At 40.6% G+C, this 18,489-nt stretch overlaps 1 protein-coding gene and 1 long non-coding RNA gene across 2 annotated transcripts in view; one reads left to right on the top strand and one right to left on the bottom strand.

The window, feature by feature from the left end:
- Nucleotides 1-18,489, top strand: part of LOC309371715 (serine/threonine-protein kinase TNNI3K) — a 136,218-nt gene that overhangs the window by 67,247 nt on the left and 50,482 nt on the right. The window lies entirely within an intron of this gene.
- On the bottom strand, nt 1,400-5,187 carry LOC309371340. Its single transcript, XR_014169064.1, has 3 exons — nt 5,090-5,187; nt 4,712-4,832; nt 1,400-1,773 (listed from the first exon to the last, which is right to left on the bottom strand). It is a non-coding gene; the product is annotated as an uncharacterized lncRNA (long non-coding RNA).

Consider the following 18,489-nt stretch of genomic DNA (forward strand, 5'->3'; position numbering starts at 1 on the left):
ATTAAGAGGGCGATTCTAACCCTGCTTACCTGGGAGTGATCCTCTCTGAATTCAACAGGACTAGCTTCTGAGTAGGCAAGGTTAGGCTTGTGCTGCAATTCCTTTTAAGCTAAAAACATGCTTTCATTTTACATCCTTTGCAACAATGAAAGTTTGGTCTTTTGTGGATTTTATAGCAGTCCCATTCAAGGGATAAGATGGATACTGATGAAAGTGTATTCTAAAGGAGGCCTCTCCGCATGGTGAGAAAGAAGCTCTCTGATGTCCAAGTGGTAGATCACAGACAAGTACATATCTAAATCCCCCTCCCATTTTCCCCCACATAAACCTTCTTGCTATATTTATCGGGTGTCTGTAATAAGAGTAGATAAAGTTTCGAGATAAGACCTTTCTCTTTGCTATCCAAAAGGAGCACACAATCATTTGTAACAGGCTTTGCTGCCAACTAGAGATCTGCTATCAGTTGTGATGAAGTGAAACAAGAAGCTAGTTATGGCAAAGAGGGGAATGGCTGTAACGTAGCCTTTCTGCACATGCACGTTCAAAGGAGATAAAGAAGATGTGAGATAGGATGCATCTTATGAATAAAAATGGAACAAGCATATGATAACCTTCCTGCCCATGATGCAAGTATGTTTGGCAAATGCAATGGTAATAAAAGAGGGAGAAAGCCTGGATAAGTTACAGTGGATGTCTGAAAACTGGTGGGTGTTGGCATTCATATGTGAATAATTTTGCCAATATCGAAAACATCAGAGATAAATCAGTATATTCTGACAGTCATTAAATTTGGATACGATGGCCAGTATAGCTGGAGAAATGTGGAAATACCTAATTTGGGGCGCTCACAATGTTAATCTGGAATGGTTCTAATTTATTTAAGGAGGAATTTGAGGTAGCACTAAACAGATTCCTCCATCAGCACAAGCATTTCTGCTTCGTAATGGAACAACCTGACTTTTCTTGCCCCTGTGCACTGTTCTGTGGGTTCTCGTGACCCCTGCAAGCCAACTTGAAGGGGGTAGGTGAGAGAAGAGAAAAAATCTAAGAGGAAATAATAGAATCATAGTGGAAGGTACACTGAGGATCATCTAGTCCAACAACCTGCAATGCAGGAATATTGAGCTATCCCTTACGGGGATCAAACCTGCAACCTTGACATTATCAGCACCACACTCTAACAAACTGAGTTACCCCCATACCACTAGTGGAAAACTGTGCACAGGCTTCCACTAGAGAGAATCACTTTGTGGTTTACAACAAATGTTCCTAAAATGCATTTTTGATGTGTCTGTTTTTTAATATAAAATTTGTTTAATTTTCAGATTTTGAAATTTACAAACAATTATCAAACAACCAAAAGAAAAAGAGAATTCCATAAATTCCCATGGACCCTCCCTCCCCTTTGTGGGTCCTTATGTTAACTTTTTTCTTTCTGCATCTTCTCTATTAATCCAATTCTATTAAAATCCCATTACAAACACAGTCTAATGTTAAACTACAAGTGTCATTCCAGTCCTACTAATGATTTTGATTGTTTGAAATGATTTTTAAGGTAAATTATATGATTTCCCCATTCCTTATTGGGATTTTTATCTTCCTGGTTTCTGATTTTTCCAGTCATTTTTGCCATCTCAGCATAATCCATCAGTTTTTTCTGCCATTCTTCTCTGGTAGGTACTAGGTCTTCTTTCTATCTCTGGGCTACTAACATCTGGGCAGCAGTGGTCGCATATATAAATAGTCTCTTCTGGTCCATTGGTATTTCGGCAACTAGAATTCATAGAAGGAAAGCTTCGGGTTTTTAAAGAAAAGGTTATTTTAAACTTTTTTTTCAGTTCATTATATATCATCTCCCAGAATTATTTCACAACTTTACAAGTCCACCACATATCTTTTCCTTACATGTCTTCTTTTCCTTACATTTCCAGCATGTATTTGACCTTGTTTTTCACATTTTTGCTAATTTACTAGGTGTTAAGTACCACCGACATATCATTATCATGCAGTTTTCTTTCTAAGTATAACATGCTGTAAACTTTGAATCCCGGTTCCATAGCCTCTCCCACGCTTCAAGTTGCATATGATATCCAAAGTCCCTCGCCCAGTATATCATAACTGATTTGACTTGTTCATGCTATTCTAATATTAATTTATACATTTTAGAAAGCAATTTAGTCTTATTTTCTAACAGATGTGTCTACATTCAGCCTAGATCTTTTTTGTGATAAGGCTCATAAGAAGAGCTGGTTGGATCGGATCTGTGGCTCATCAAGTTTGGCATCCTATTCTTATAGTGGCCACCAGTGCCGGATTTACGTATAAGCTAAACAAGCTATAGCTTAGGGCCCCACTCTCTTGGGGGCCCCAATAAAATTTAAAGGAAAAAAAAACCCCTGGATGTACATTTTCAAAATATAACATAGAAAAAAATAAAATAAAACCTACATACAGCAACAGTGTTTTGTGTTGTGTAGGTGCCTATGATGTAAGTAATGGGCCCCGTCTGCTAGCCTGCTCCCTAAAATATCACTGGTTTGCTCATTTCTGTATACAGTGGTACCTTGGTTCTCAAACTTAATCCATTCCAGAAGTCTGTTCCAAAACCAAAGTGTTCCAAAACAAGGCGCGCTTTCCCATAGAAAGTAATGCAAAACGGATTAATCCGTTCCAGACTTTTAAAAACAACCCCTAAAACAGCAATTGAACATGAATTTTACTATCTAACAAGACCATTGATCCATAAAATGAAAGCCATAATCATATAAAAAATCATTTTAAGTTAGAGCTTAATAATTATTTTACTGTTAATATACTTCTTCTTAATTGTATTTCACTATTAATACAGTGGTACCTCGAGTTACAAACGCATCAGATTACAAACGCTTCAGGTTACAAACTCTGCTAACCTGCAAGAGTTATCTCAAGTTGAGAACTTTGCCCCAGGATGAGAACGGAAATCGTGTGCTGGCGGCACAGCAGCAGCAAGAGGCCCCATTAGCGAAAGCACGCCTCTAGTTAAGAACAATTTCTGGTTTAGAACGGACCTCCGGAACGAATTCAGTTCGTAACTAGAGGTACCACTGTATACTTCTTTTTAATTGTATTTCAGTTCAACAATGACTTTGATAAAATACATATTTTGTTATGTGCAAATGGCTTTAGGCACCTATTAGGTCCATAAATTACCATGTAGCATATATTCAACACAAAAAAACAGTGACAAAGGACAGCTGGACATATAAAGGCCCCCATCACCTTCAGGAGCTTAGAGCCTCATCAAGCCTAAATCCAGCCCTGGTGCCCACACAGCTGCCCATGAGAAACCCTCTCATAGGACCTGAGCATAAGAGCACTCCCCCCTCCTGTGTTTTTCAGCAACTAACATTCAGAAGCATTCCTGCCTCTGGAAGTGATGGGGAAACGCCCTGGAAAGTATGGGATAACACTTGCTTTGAGGCAATATCATCCAACCTCCCTGCAAACAAATCAGAACAAATGCCCAAGAGCAGGTCAACTGCAAACACCCACAACCTTCAGCATAGCTGTCAACTTACAGATTTGAAAATAAGGGACCAACAGCCTTGAAAATAAGGGACCAGCAGCCAAAATAAGGGACCTGCAGCCTCACCTGTTCCAGGCACTCCAGTCTTCCTGTCCTCCTGCAGTCTGGTCAAACTCATGCTCGTAGCTTCGAGAACACTGTCCAACCAACTTTGTAACCAGAGGTTCAACTGAATAGAATCTGAATCACATGCACCACAAGGGCCTATGCAGCCTCAACTTAAGATGGCTCCCCGGCCTGGCTTTGCACTGCAAAGTTTGCAGCAGCACGTGCAACAAAATGGCGTCCAGCATTCAAAAACCCCCTCAGCTTGCATTAACTAGCCACACACAAGGCATGCAAGCTCCACCCCCCCCAGTTGTTCTTAGACTTCTTATTGAGTGAGCAACACAGCCAAGCAACACAATTGGAGCCTCCCTCCTCCCTGGCCGGCAGGGAGGGAGGGAGAGGAGCTGCTTCCTTTGAAATTTAAGGGACATCATTTAAGGGACATTTAAGGGACATCTATCAATAAGGGACAGCAGCGGGACATGGCGCTGGAATAAGGGACTGTCCCTTCAAATAAGGGACACTTGACAGCTATGCTTCAGTAAGCTGAGAACCCGAAGCTTCATTGTATAATAAGTGTGGGATGTTGCTGCAGAATAGATTCCTCTTAGCCCTTGGGTCCTCCTCTACAAAAACTCCTAAATTTCGGGGCCATTTATCCTTACTCCTGGAGAGAATTAACCTCCCCCCCTCCCACTTTAAGGTTTGTGATATGCTGAGTAGCAGAGTAATTTAAGTAGCTATATAAAAATGAAATGACTACTCTATGTCAGCTTCTAACCTTTATTCCCGACAAGGTGTCAGCTCATTTGACAGAAAATTGAATCTACTGCTGTGTCTTCTGTTATTAATCTGCAAGATCTAGGAACCGCAGAATGAGTTCAAGACAGAGTAAGAACACCCTTGTGCTGTGGCCATTTTCTCTTCTCTATTTTCTGCCCTGCAGTGAAAAAGCATTGTATTAAAGACAACCAACAGCACAAGTGTTAGGTTTCCCAGTACATTTAAAAGACAAGAGCACGGTTACTGATGTATGGGGCAAAGCCAGATCTTCTAAAGAGATTAATTTTTTTCCCCAGGTTCTCTAACCCCACTTACAGTATTGCTGTGCTCTTGAAATCTGCGGTGTCTTGTAAGTGATCACAGATTGTGTCTTTCTTTTGAGGGATGTAGCCAAGAGTGTCAAATAGACCGATTTCATTCAGGGCTCACTGGTATCCTGTAGGGATTAAGAGACTGTCAAACAGAAAGAGTCTTCGCTGTTTTTTTCTCTCCCCCTTTTGAAAATTAAATAATAGGGTTTTATTTTATTTTTATTTTAAAAGAAACTGCAACGGCATTCCCGAGCACCTATTGTTAGAGGTAAGCTTTCGCTTCATGAATGTGCTGATGCACGAGAAGCGTGCGTCAGAAAATAACAAAGCTGCGGTGCTCGTGATAAAATAAAATGGTTAAAAGCATAGTATCATTATCTACCTTGGCAGTTCTCAGACCTGCTACTGTTTGCTCTGCTTCTTTACCCAGCACTTCTTAGTATTGGTAAAGTAAATATAATTTGAATTATCTCTCCAGGATGAACATGTTCAATTAAGCTCATAAAATGTAACTGAAGGATATAGCTAATCTATAGCCTTAAAAGCACAACAGAGTGCAGATGAAAAAGAAAGACAGAGATAATGTTTCAGGAGTCCAAAATGTGTCTCGCATCCCCCTCTAGTGGTCGGTCCACATCAGCAACGAGCCATCGTGCAGGGATTTCCTTTTCCTCTTTTCTCTTTTCGTTTTCCCAATTTGTTTTGCAGAGTTAATGGCCTTTATCTGGACAGGCAGCAGAAACCTCCTTGAGAAATTTCACTTGCCTTCTAGAAAACACTTTGACCTTGCCTCAGAATTCCCTTCAGTGCAGGAAGGTGTGGCATTTCCCTGAAAATTCCATTTTAGATAAGTCTAGAGGCAGAAGCTGAGCACAACAGCCTTCTGCCCACCTATAATTTCAGAGACATGTTGTTGTTGAGTCATTTAGTCGTGTCCGACTCTTCGTGACCCCATGGACCAGAGCACGCCAGGCACTCCTGTCTTCCACTGCCTCCCGCAGTTTGGTCAAACTCATGCTGGTAGCTTCGAGAATACTATCCAACCATCTTGTCCTCTGTCGTCCCCTTCTCCTTGTGCCCTCCATCTTTCCCAACATCAGGGTCTTTTCCAGGGAGTCTTCTCTTCTCATGAGGTGGCCAAAGTACTGGAGTCTCAGCTTCAGGATCTGTCCTTCCAGTGAGCACTCAGAGCTGATTTCCTTAAGAATGGATAGGTTTGATCTTCTTGCAGTCCATGGGACTCTCAAGAGTCTCCTCCAGCACCATAATTCAAAAGCATTGATTCTTCAGCGATCAGCCTTCTTTATGGTCCAGCTCTCACTTCCATACATCACTACTGGGAACTCACTCCAAAAGTACAAGTAGTGCTTGAAGTCTCTGTCTGTCTGTCTGTCTGTCTGTCTGTCTGTCTGTCTGTCTGTCTTGCCACAACACACACACGCACACACACAAGACTGGCCCAGCGTTGCCTGGGCCAACATGATGCCCTTCACATTTCTCCAGATGTTTGACTCCAGATGTGTTGGGCTCCAACCAGCGTAGCCAGCAGTGAGGGATGATGGGAATAGCAGTCCAATGATACTTGGAGGCCACCCAATTGCCTACCCTCCTATAGGAGCTTGATGATGCAGTCAAAATTCACGGGTTGTTATCTTTGGGCTGTTGTCCTGGGGAAAACAATCCCTGTCAACAATTCCAAGGTAGTTTCATCCATACAGCCTTCTGCCCATCGTTTACTCGGCCTTAGAAAGAAGTCGCTAGAGCCCAACCATATTATGTTTCTCATTTTGTAGCCAAGTTCCAAATGAGTCAATGGATGAACTAACACGGGTACATGTCAGGGAGTAAAGCTCTCATCGTCGCTTTGCTACCGAGGTGTTTCCGTGCTCATGCGAGTGTCGTCAAAGTCAACGGGGGTCGCCTGAGCACGGCAGCATCCCTCAAATAAATCCAAACGAGGGTACAATACGAGGCCAAGCTGATCCTGAAATGTGCCCCTGAACATGAGTGATGTGAGGGCTGTTTTTAAGACACTGCTTTGAAGCTGTCTTTAAAAGAATCGCTAGATGAAGCAGATGGGCAAGACACCTGTCCTACCAGTCTATGATCTTTCACTGAATAGACTGCAGCACTGCACCGTCAAGACAATATGATGAAAGGTGCCTTATAATTATAACCAGTTTTAGTTACTGGTGCGATTATGCTCCTTTCCAAGCTGCGCATGCTAATTCTTCTGGAGCTCTTACAGCCAAGCGCACCTTTTCCAAATAGGTGTTTATGTATGTGAAAGTCCGTAAGTGCTCTAAAAGGGCTTTTAGTCTTTCTGATCAAAGTCTGTTGCAGGAATTTTTATTTCATGGATCGTTGAGTCAATAGACAGTAACAGATCGGTTATGGAGCTGTTATGGTTTATTAGCTCAGCGCATGTGCTGGGCCTGTGTGATTGGAATGCATTCAAAGACATGGAGGGGGGAGGGAGAGAGATTACTCACTTAATGCAGGTGGGGGAGATTCCTCTCCATGGAGCATCAGTGGGGGGTCATATCTCTCCCCCCCCCTCCATTTTAGTATTTAGAGCCTGCAAGAGAGAAAGGAGAATATTCTGAGCAGGGACTATCCTTCCAAGTTTCATGTTATACCCAGTACTGGAAGTCCCTTAGGGTGCTGCTGTTAGCCTGCTTCTGAGAGATAATTCAAATGATCTTTAGGTGTGTGGTCAAATGTATGTTATTTATCCAGGCTAAGGCACTTTGAGGAGAAGTCGTTGTCTGATTGATCCATTCAGGCTGCCTTCAGATAGGCATTGGTGGGAGCCCAGGTGGGTGGGGAAGCAAGGTTGAGTTCAACAGCCTTGATCCAGCAGATTTGGCAAATGTAATGGAGCAAGCTCCTCGCTATGTGTGTGTGGTTGAGGCTATTCATAACTTTTCCCAGTTCCTAACATCATCATTTATCTTTTATGTAAAACTGACTAGGCCAGAACACAAGCACTTTCCGGATTAGTAATGTCACTCTAAAGGAAGAATTATTCATTTCCTCCACTCCCTTAGCATGCACCTGTGCTTTCACACACTAGGAGGAGTGAGCCTTAAGGCACAGGTCAAATAGTGTTGCTGCTTGCTGTGGCAATCGCATGATAATCACAGCAAAATGTGTGCATATGCATCATATTGGTGCATTTGTTTTCAACGTACACCATGAAGCAGTTAAAAACTTACAAACAGCAATTCAAACTAGACACACATGGGGAATACAGTTCTCAAACATATTCTTCAATGTTCCTGCCCATGATGTATTAATCATGTATTAATCATACAATAAGGAAATTGAAGTAGCACCAGCAATTTCCTTTCCCAAAGCTCTGCCAAGGAGAAAGAAAGCATCCCATTACAGCCAGTGAGTTCTGGTTCTCAGCACCATTAACACAAAACCACCATACTGACCATTTTGGAACTGCTTCGCTTCTCTTCTGCCCTAGCTTTCACATTTACTTGCTTTTGCTCATTGTACATTCTTCTTGTTGTTCTTGTTGGAAACCTGCCCCGCAAAATTTGGAGAGGCAAATGTTGAAAGGTTTTGGCCTGTATGTTGTCTCAGGAAGAGAACATTAGGTAGGTTTGCATTAAAATGCAAATCAAATCAAATCCTACCCCGCCCCCAGCATGTATTCCCAGCCACTTCCATAATTTCTGGAGTACATGTGACTGCTGCATTGCTTTTCTTTACTTGTACCTTAGAGATTATTAGCATTCGGAGTTGTGTCTGGTAGCACAGAGCCGTAGGAAGCTGTCCTATTGAGTCAAACTATTGGAACATCTAACTTAATATTGTCTACACAGGCTGGCAGAAGCTCTCCAGAGTTTTAGACCAGGACATTCCCTGTCGTACCTGGAGCTTTCTGAATGCAAAGCAGATGTTCCCCAACTGAGCTATGATCCTTCCTAAACCAGCCACTTTACGATGACTTCTCTTTTTGAGATATTTTTCTGCAGCAGGCTTCGCTTCACTCGTGTGTATGTGGGCTAAGTCTTCCAACCTCAAGCGCTGCTGCCTCGTAGGAACAGAAGCATCTAGGCTTATAAGAAAAAGATTGGCCTTGATGGAAAATAAGCAACCAGCTTAACTCTTAAGATCAAGTTTGACTGTTCTCTGCCTTATACTGACACCTCCCACACTCTGTGAAGACACTTACAACACTCCTGGTTTGGAGGTATCAGTGAGGGCATGACTGGTGTGAACAAACTGCAGACAGACCTCACAGGAATCCATACTATTGGAAAAATGTAGTAGTTGATGGCCCCAAGAGGGTTAGCCAAGGGCTCAAAAGTTCTCCTACCCCTGGATTAGTGTGTATGAACACTTAAAACAATACATTTGTGCAAGGATTTTCCAAGAGAGCTGCCAGAGCTGGTCTTCTGAAGTCAGAATAAAGTTTTATGTAAATTTGTGTCTGTAAGTACAAACAAATACTAATTCTGAGCTATAGCTCCATGGAATAACACACTGCCTTAGGTACGCTAATGAACAGTGCTGTTTCTCTAGAAATAGAGGTGCCGGAACTCACCAGGAATGCCTCCCTTGTTTTCTTATAATGGCAATGGTGCCCACCTGAGAGGTGCCAGAACTGAGTTCTGGCTTTATAAAAAGAGCCTTCCCTGTCACCTATCAGAAGTTTGGGCATCACTAGGCAAAGCAATCAGATACATTTATAGCTCCTTTCACTATTGGGGAAATTTCTTTTGCTCTTGTTTTCTTGTTAACGCTTGCAAAATAATTTATTTCCTGCAATGCAGTCAAGCTCAATTGACACTCACCCACGTTGAACTAGAAGTTAAACAAAGCAAAACAAAAGGTTAGACTGCAACAGCCCAAAAAGAAAGAATAAAGAAAAGAGGAAAGTAAAGCTGAATATCTTATTTAGCATCTAGATATTTCATGTGCTATAAACCACAGAAATGTAGGGGCATAAGCAATAAAGGGAATATTAGCCAAACTCTTGAAAAACAAATATCTCTGATCCACTCAAATAAAGTTATATGCTATTTATTAAAAGCTGCTGTTTGCTAGAAACGTAAACTCTGGTGAACAAGCCCCTCTAGACTCATTTGCAAAAGCTTGCGAGCTCAGCCGACTGCTGTGTATCTATTAGGTCTGAGCTCAGAAACAAGCAGAAACGCTGCCAAGATTTACCCTGACCTACTCCTGACCTTCCGAATTCAAATTGCTCCCTGAACTAATACCCTTGCTACCAAAACAAGATGAGGGTATACTTGACATGCGGCTCCAGTATTGTAATCACATTCCCAAGCAGGCGTCTTCCGGAGTTGAGATAAAGAACAGAGTGTGAACATGCAGCCATTGAACTCTTGCCAAGTTCATATCCTGGTCTAAAGGATACAACTGCCATGTTTTCGATTCATTTAATGGCATTTTAAAAATCAATCCTGCCTTTGTGTTCACCTTCCATGAATGTTTGAGGCTGCAAGATTTTCAAACATTCTTTGCTGAATATAAATTGCATCACCTTTACATATGCATGGAAGGATCAGCCAATTTCTGGTCTGCCAGTTTCACACACGTTAATTTGTAAGTCTATTCCGCTTTCACATTTAACTGGATTATTTTTTAATCTGAATGAAAATTTGTATTTAAAAACACATATTTTAACACAAAATGCATATTTACAAATGTATTTTTATATCAGCACACATATTTCTACATGTGTTTTCCCCTAATATATGCATTTGATCAAATGTTTCATTGCATTTTTGAGCCGAAAAGCGTATTACAAAATTTGGAAAAGTGCAAAATCTGAAGGTTAAGTTGCATTCCAATCCACACATTGATCTGGGAGTTATGGAGCAGAGCAGGTCCATTTTCATCAAAACCTGAATTCCTTTCAGCATCCCTTCTTGTAGATTAGAAAAAGTAAATCTGGTAATAACACCATGAGTAGCACTTAGTAACATATAGTTTTCCACTAAGACTCACTCCTCCCAGAGAACTATTTTCCTTTTTAGAGCATAACTGGAGCATAAAGGACCCATTTAAATAGAACTGGGAATAATCCAATCTGGTATGTGAAGCAATTTATCCGTCTCCTGGCATCCCTTGCACAGTGTGACTCAAGTGTGATAAAAAGTTTGCATGGTTTCACTCACAAGGAGAAGGACATTCTTTTTGTTAAGTTGTGGGTGAACATATCAGACGACACAGCAATTCTTCAAACAGCTCTTGTTTATTCACAGGCCAGAACAGAACTGAACTGAAGGGTTCAGCCAGCCTGCTTATATAGAGCTTCACTACATCGCAACAGTAACCACTTTCTGTAACTATCCAATCACTGAACGTCACTTTCAATCCCTGAGTGAAAACTATCTACAGTATCCCCCTGCTGGCCCAGGGTGAGAACTTCAGTACATAACACTTTTCAAAGACTGAAGCACAGACATCTGCTTTAAATATGACAACATAGATTTTAAAATAAAGATTTAAAAGAGCCTAGACACTATATGTGAAGAATCAGAATGAGCAAAATTTTCAAACTCCCAAACCATTATCTGGAGAGCAAGGTATACCTTTTCAATTGGTCTCTGTGATTGGAAGTAGCACTCACCAGGAGAAAATATCTGATATTTGGTTTCGGAGAGAAAATTGCAGACAAAAAAAGGACTGAGCTCTTACCTGTCCATTCTGTGCTTTTGAATCTTCCTTCATTCTGTGGGGGTTTGTGCCACATCATGACTGGTTTCAGAATTCATGAAAGCATATTGCCTAGCATATTGTGAGAATAGATGAATGTGTGAACTGACTCTATTGAAAATTATGAGGTTCAGCTGTTGTTGTATTTGATTCAGTCTCTCAGTTGTATTTGATTTGTGATGAGTCAGTCATGCAAGCAAGAAATATACCATTTGATGTTGTAGTCACTGAGTGATGAAAATGCATGTGTGAATCATCTCTATTATTATGGTAGGAGATGTATAGAATGGTGCTGGGTTCGAGGCATTATGGATGATGCAAACTGGCATTCAGAGTGACTGCCACTGCTAATAGTGAGTCCCACTTCCTAGAAACTAATTGAAATTTTTTTCACCCCATTGGAGAAATTGAGTGAAATCAGCCCCAAATTTCTCTGTCCACAATTTCAATAACCACACAACTGTGTTTTATTCCACTTTCTGAGCATCATCTTCCCAGAGTTTAAATTGTCACATTGTTGTTGTTGTTGTTGTTATCATTATTATTATTTTATTTACCACAAATCAAAATAGAGCCAGTGATGAACAATTAACTCCAAAGATTCTCAACAAAATTCAGGAATACTAGCTATGATCTGAAAACAAAGCCATTACTTTTTTGGCTCTAAGTAACTTCAGTTCTGGTAACTTAACATGCATTGCGGGAGGTAGGTGGTGTGTTTGTTGCTCACTTTGTCTTCTATGGTCATGAAATAGGAAAAAAACAGGTAAAATATAATTGTGGGCTTTCTGTTTTCTCATTATAAAATAATATCAACTTACACTCCAGAATGTGCATTTTGGTATAGTTCACTTGGTTATTTTGGGCTGTCATTTGCTTCTGACTGTGATAATACTCATGAGATTTTCTATTGTGAAGTTCAAAGTCAAATTCTTTAAAATCCATATTTAGTTTATTTAAATCAGCATATTCATAACCAGCTATATTTGCATAAAAAGGTAAAGGGACCCCTGACCATTAGGTCCAGTCGAGGCCGACTCTGGGGTTGCGGCGCTCATCTCGCTTTATTGGCCAAGGGAGCCGGCATAACCCACAGCACCACCTGTGTCCCATATATCTGCATAGCTTCATATATTTTGGGAACTGTGATGTTCACCATCTTGATGTTTATAGAAAATCTGAAATACAACTAAAGAAAAAAGTTTCATATTGGAACCATGTTTGTTTAAGTATAGTATTCTGGGAGGAAAAAATACCAAGTGTCACTTTTACCTTTATAGATAAATTCCCCACCACCACCACCACCACATCTGTATACCTTTATAGCACAGATAGAGAACTCCCATCAGCTTCTTCCAGCACAGAAAATGGTCAAGGTTGATGGGCGCTGTAGTCCAATAGCATCTTGCAGGGCTCCAGTTTCCTCATCCTGGCTTTATAACTCATCTAGATGTTTCAAAGACATCCCAGAAGCCTTTGCTGACCACAGCTAAGAGTTTAAACTGCTGCACTATGCAAACTATTGTATCTGAGTTTACTTAGCTATGAATGGGCTATCTTACTTTTGGTTTATTAATGGACCTTCTGTGCAGTGAAGAATGAAAAATGTCTGAGGCATATTAGCAGCAGCATAGGTTGATCCCATCATTCAGTTCCAAAGAAGTGAGTTAAAGGGTCTGCTGCTGTTCTCTGTCATCATAGCAGGTAGCGTATTAATGGTGCCCAAGACTACACTGACCAAATGCTGTTCTAGGCCATGCTTGGGACCACCCAATTTCTCTCTCTGTGTTAAGAGAGGACACATCCAAGTTGAGGATAGGGCAACATATTATTTCATGTTCCAAACTTCACCAAGTGGTGAATTCCACTGTGTGGTGCTGTCCAATTTTGGTGAATTTTACTGTGTGGTGCTTTCCCGTTTTGGCTTCCTTTGAAGGAGAGAACACTTAAGACATTCCTTTTTTAATTCTCCAGAGTTAGGCAGATGTTGTTGGGCTACATCACTCACCATCCCAGGCCGTTGGTGTCTGGATCTGATTGGAGTTAAGAGTTTAACATTTGGATGGCCACAGGTTAGCCACCCTGCTCTCCAAAAAGTATGTTTAGGATTGTATTCCAAAATTACAATATTTCCAGTGATGATAAAAAACTGTAATTATTGTTTCTTCATTTAAGAAAATCCAAGATAGCATTAATGTATGGAACACAGGGAAGAGAAATGCCATCAAAATGAATATATGCCCTAAATTGATTTCACAAAGCAGGCACATTCATATTTCTAATGACTTACACTGGAGTGCCAACTATTTTTAAACAAATTTATTTGAATGGAGAGGAAATTTACATAAGGAAATTATATATGATTAGAAAAAAAATGAGGCTTAAGCACATTGAATGTTAGCTGGTATTACTATCCTAACTGATTAGTGTGGGTCATGCAGTGGCTGAAAGATGTAAGTTGTTTTTGCCTGTCTTCATGTCAGCACCATAGGGACACTACAGTATTTTGCATGTCTGGGGTAAATATAGGAAAACTTCAGCACCTGCCAAATGCTCAATTGCCACCATCATTAAAAAAAAATCTGGAGGAACATTTGGTAATCTTAAGCTTTGGCAGAAGTGTGGACAAATACCAAAAATATGTTTGAAAACACTGTGATATGCTCCTATCTAGTCATGAAAGAAATAAAAACACCCCTTTTTCTTTACTGACAAATGTCTTTTTTCCTATTAACTCAAACCTGGCTATATAATATATATCATACTAAAATGGGCTTATTTTAGAAGAAGATTCTTTTTAAATTTATTCTGTCCTTAGGAATATTTCTTAACCACCAACTCATTTTTTTAAAAAAAATGCTATGGCAATGTACAATATAAGCATTAAGCATCATAAAATTATGAACATATAAAACAGACGACCAGGACTGAATCAAATTAATTCTCTAAAAATGTTTGGTGAAACAGAACTGTTTTCAGCAGAGCTAATGCAAATTAGTTCTGGGTCTACTTAGAATTAATTTTCATGAAAAGAAATTGCAAATGGACATACGGGATACGGATAAAGGAGGAATGTATACAGATAAAGGGTCATCTTTATCCAGATGCCTTTAAAGACCCTACAATATGGGGAGCATGCAGCTATGTTATGAAACAAAAGTCCATGTGTACAACAGGACTTCTGGTTTCTCTTTCTTCCTTTGATGACTGCCTCCCCACAACTGTTCCAGACCTTCTGGAGCAGATTTTGGGGGCATGCAAGAAGAAGAAGCCCCATTGCAAGAGCAGATGTCCACACACCCTAAAATGCACCACACCCTTTTTGTTTGTTTGTTTATACATTATAAACATGCTTATACCAAATATACGTATGAGTATATGTAATACATTTCTCAGTGTCTTTACAATTTTAAAATGCTTCTTGATGAAGTCCTAAAGTTCTAGGGTGAGATGCTAAATAGGTCCAGGTCCAGGGAAGAAACAGGAAGAATATGGAGAGAGTGGTGTAAACAATGGTTAAGGGGCTGTTGTTCTATTGAGCAAAGGTGCATAACACCCTCCTTTTAGTTGCACCACTTTTCAGTCAGATAAAAATGGAACCCCGAGGCATAGCCTCAGATTCTTCAATCGCATGAAAATGTACAGAAGAAGCCAGCACAAAGGTGTGCGGGTAGCAACACAGCTCCAGGAGTTTATTTTCCTGCAGTTCTTTATGCATATTTGAAGTGGTTACATATTTTCATTCCATATGCATGTGAGAGACAAATATGCCCCCGCCATTGTGCTTTTTATTTTCCCCTGACCCTTTCATTCATATATAGAGAGAGAGAGAGAGAGAGAGAGAGAGAGAGAGAGAGAGAGAGAGAGAGAGAGGAGTCACTTTTTGCACATCCTCAGATGCAAGCAGGTTTAAACTATTGGAAGCTCATCAGGCAAAATGGGAAACTGTGGTTCTGGATAAATAACAGCTTCTCAACTGCTGTTCAGGAGGAGCAGTCTTCCATTTGATGCTGAAGCTTACCCTCTCCCTTGCTTCTTCCCAACAACAAAAAACGTGCCTGTGTCTGAATGCCCTGATATCTATACATTTAACCTCCCTAGACCTTTCGCCTCTGCTTTGCTTACTCTCATTTCCCCCTTTCTGCCCAAACTCACTGTGCCTCTTCAGTAACTTCACATATGAGTGATTGTTACTGCATTCAGAATGCTGACCTTGGAAGTTTAAGTGGTATAAGAGAACACACAAAAAGATGAGCTGGATAAATAACAGACTGGAAATATACAGTTAAGGGATTTGGGGGGGGGGTGTCTTTCTTCAATTTTGAAGGCAATGCTTGTGTCCTTAAAACTGAGGAACTGACTGGTACTAACCAGATACCGTGACAAGTAAAAATCGGCTTGGAGTTGATACTCATTACAGGTTCAATCCTGAGCTGTTGTGGTGCACTGTTAGTCATCAAATAAAATCCCGAGGTCTCTCAGGGCATCCATTATGCTATATCAAATTTATGTCGTTTGATCAGAACCTCACACATACCTGGAAGCGAATCGCAAAAATAGCAGCAGTGAGGTGACTGCAATCAAAACAAAAAAGGCAGTTTATTTCAAAATGAATGGTATTCATTTACTGACCCTTAAGGGCCAAGCTAGTCACTTAGAGCAGAACATGGGCCACTGCTGAACAGATCTAAGTGGTAGCAGTGTGTGTCAAGAGCAGGATTTGTGGGTAGGAGGCATACTAAATATCTCAGGAATAGGGATATTGTAAGATAAGAAGAGGCTGTCATGCTTAGGCTGTTTCAGAACTCGGTGGAAAAGCAGCTCTGGCACTGAGTAATGGCTACATATAGCGAATAGCAATAAAGGTGGATTTGAAGATGATTGTTTTTAAGGCATCACATTTCATCCAGGTATCCCTTCACCTTTATAAGCCAAAACACAAACTGAAATGTGCATTTTGGTTCTTCTCTAATTACAACGCCGCCTCTGTAATATTTCAATAAAGAGCCCTTGTGGTCTGCTTGACCTAAACTGGATTAACAGCCATTCCTTCTCCTCAGGGGACACAGGAAACTGTAGTTCTATGAAGGAAATGTACTGTATATCTTTAACAGGATTCTTGGCAGTCTCACCAAACTATGATTCCCAGGGTTCTTGGAAGGAAGCTATAAAAGTTGAAATGGTACAAAACAGGTGCCCTTGTGTATTGCTGATATATTCTTCTCCAGTTCCCTCACCTCTCTGTGCCAGGAAGAGACAAATCCATTATGAAAAGGCACATACATTTTTAGACATTCAATTGGTATGGAGACTTGTGAGCCTCTTGGGAGGAATACTATTATCAGTGGCAGAGTTAAATTTATTCCCTAGTATTATTAACCCCCCTACATACACACATATCTCTTGTTACATTCCCTAGTGTTGTGCAAACTGAACGTAAAGAGGATAGCGTTTTGTTCACATTACCCTCAATAAATGGGTTTAACCACAATACAAATCTCATAATTCACCTCTTCGGTCCCAGTGGTTACAGGACAAATCCACTAGATTTAGCAGTAAGCCTTAAATACACCTCGACTGACAGATGTAAGAAAAGTTATGGTTCTGCAATCCTTTACCTTTATTGGAGTTTTCTGTTGCTATGGTTTCAAAGATTTAATTGAAATCATTTTTTTATTTTTTTATTTTTTTTACTTCCTCTGTAATACTAATGAGTTTTATAAATGGTTCCTCTCAGACTATTTATGACTGGTCTGCAGTCCTGAATTGAGATTCTGACAGGAAAAAAGCAAATAGAAGAAAGGACAGAAAATCATGTATGTTGATGTACATACTTAAAAACAAACAAACAGGGGTAGTGGTATTCCCCCTACTCTAGTTACAACATGGATGGCTTGATATTCTCCAGTACACACACCTTATAACACAGATTCAGGTAGGTAGCCATGTTGGCCTGACACAGTCGAAATAAATTAAAAAAATTGTCCAGTAGCACCTTAAAGGGACCCCTAACCATTAGGTCCAATCATGGCCGACTTTGGGGTTGCGGCGCTCATCTCGCTTTATTGGCCAAGGGAGCTGGCGTACAGCTTCCGGGTCATGTGGCCAGCATGACTAAGCCGCTTCTGGCAAACCAGAGCAGCGCACAGAAATGCTGTTTAGCTTCCCGCCGGAACGGTACCTATTTATCTACTTGCACTGGTGTGCTTTTGAACTGCTAGGTTGGCAGGAGCAGGGACCGAGCAATGGGAGCTCACCCCATTGCAGGGATTCAAACTGCCAACCTTCTGATCGGCAAGTCCTAGGCTCTGTGGTTTAACCCACAGCACCACCCGCGTCCCTTAGAGACCAACTAAGTTTATTCTGGGTATAAGCTACTACCCTTCTGAGAAAAAACCCACTCCACCCTCCCACTATATATAAGGGTCTGGTGACTTCTGTTTCAGTGTATCTGAAGAAGTGTGCATGCACATGAAAGCTAAGAACAAATTTAGTAGATCTCTAAGGTGCTACTAGACAATCTTAGAATACAGTCTACAATTCTGATCAAGTTCCCATTTTGGAAGGATCATAGTTCTGCTTTTCATGCAGAAGGTCCCAAGTTCAATTCCCAGCATCTCCATGTTGGGCTGCGAGAGAGACTCCTGCCTATAACCCCGGAGAGTAGCTGCCAGTCAGTGTAAACAATACTAAGCTAGATGGGCCAATGGTCTGACTTAGTATAAGGGAGCCCCTTATGTTCCTACTTAGCCATAAATTTCACTGAGTGACCTTGGGCAACCATCCACAAATCCTCACTCTTAACCAACTTGGAAAGTTGTTGTGAAGATAGGATAGAATAGAATAGGAAAGAGATTCACAATCTTGAGGAAATATTAATAATAAAAGTAGTAGTAATAGTAATAGTAGTAGTAATTTATTACTTGTACCTCTCCCATCTGACTGGGTTGCCCTGACGAGAAATAATGCAGTAAACAAACAAACAAACAAAAACATAAGAAATTGGGACTTTGTAGAGAAAGGATGGGATGTTAGAGGTTTATTTTTGTAAAAAAAAAAATTAACAGTGAAAATATAGTA

This window comes from Podarcis melisellensis, assembly GCF_964234715.1.
Source record: "Podarcis melisellensis genome assembly, chromosome: 6".
NCBI classification, from domain to species: Eukaryota; Metazoa; Chordata; class Lepidosauria; order Squamata; family Lacertidae; genus Podarcis; species Podarcis melisellensis.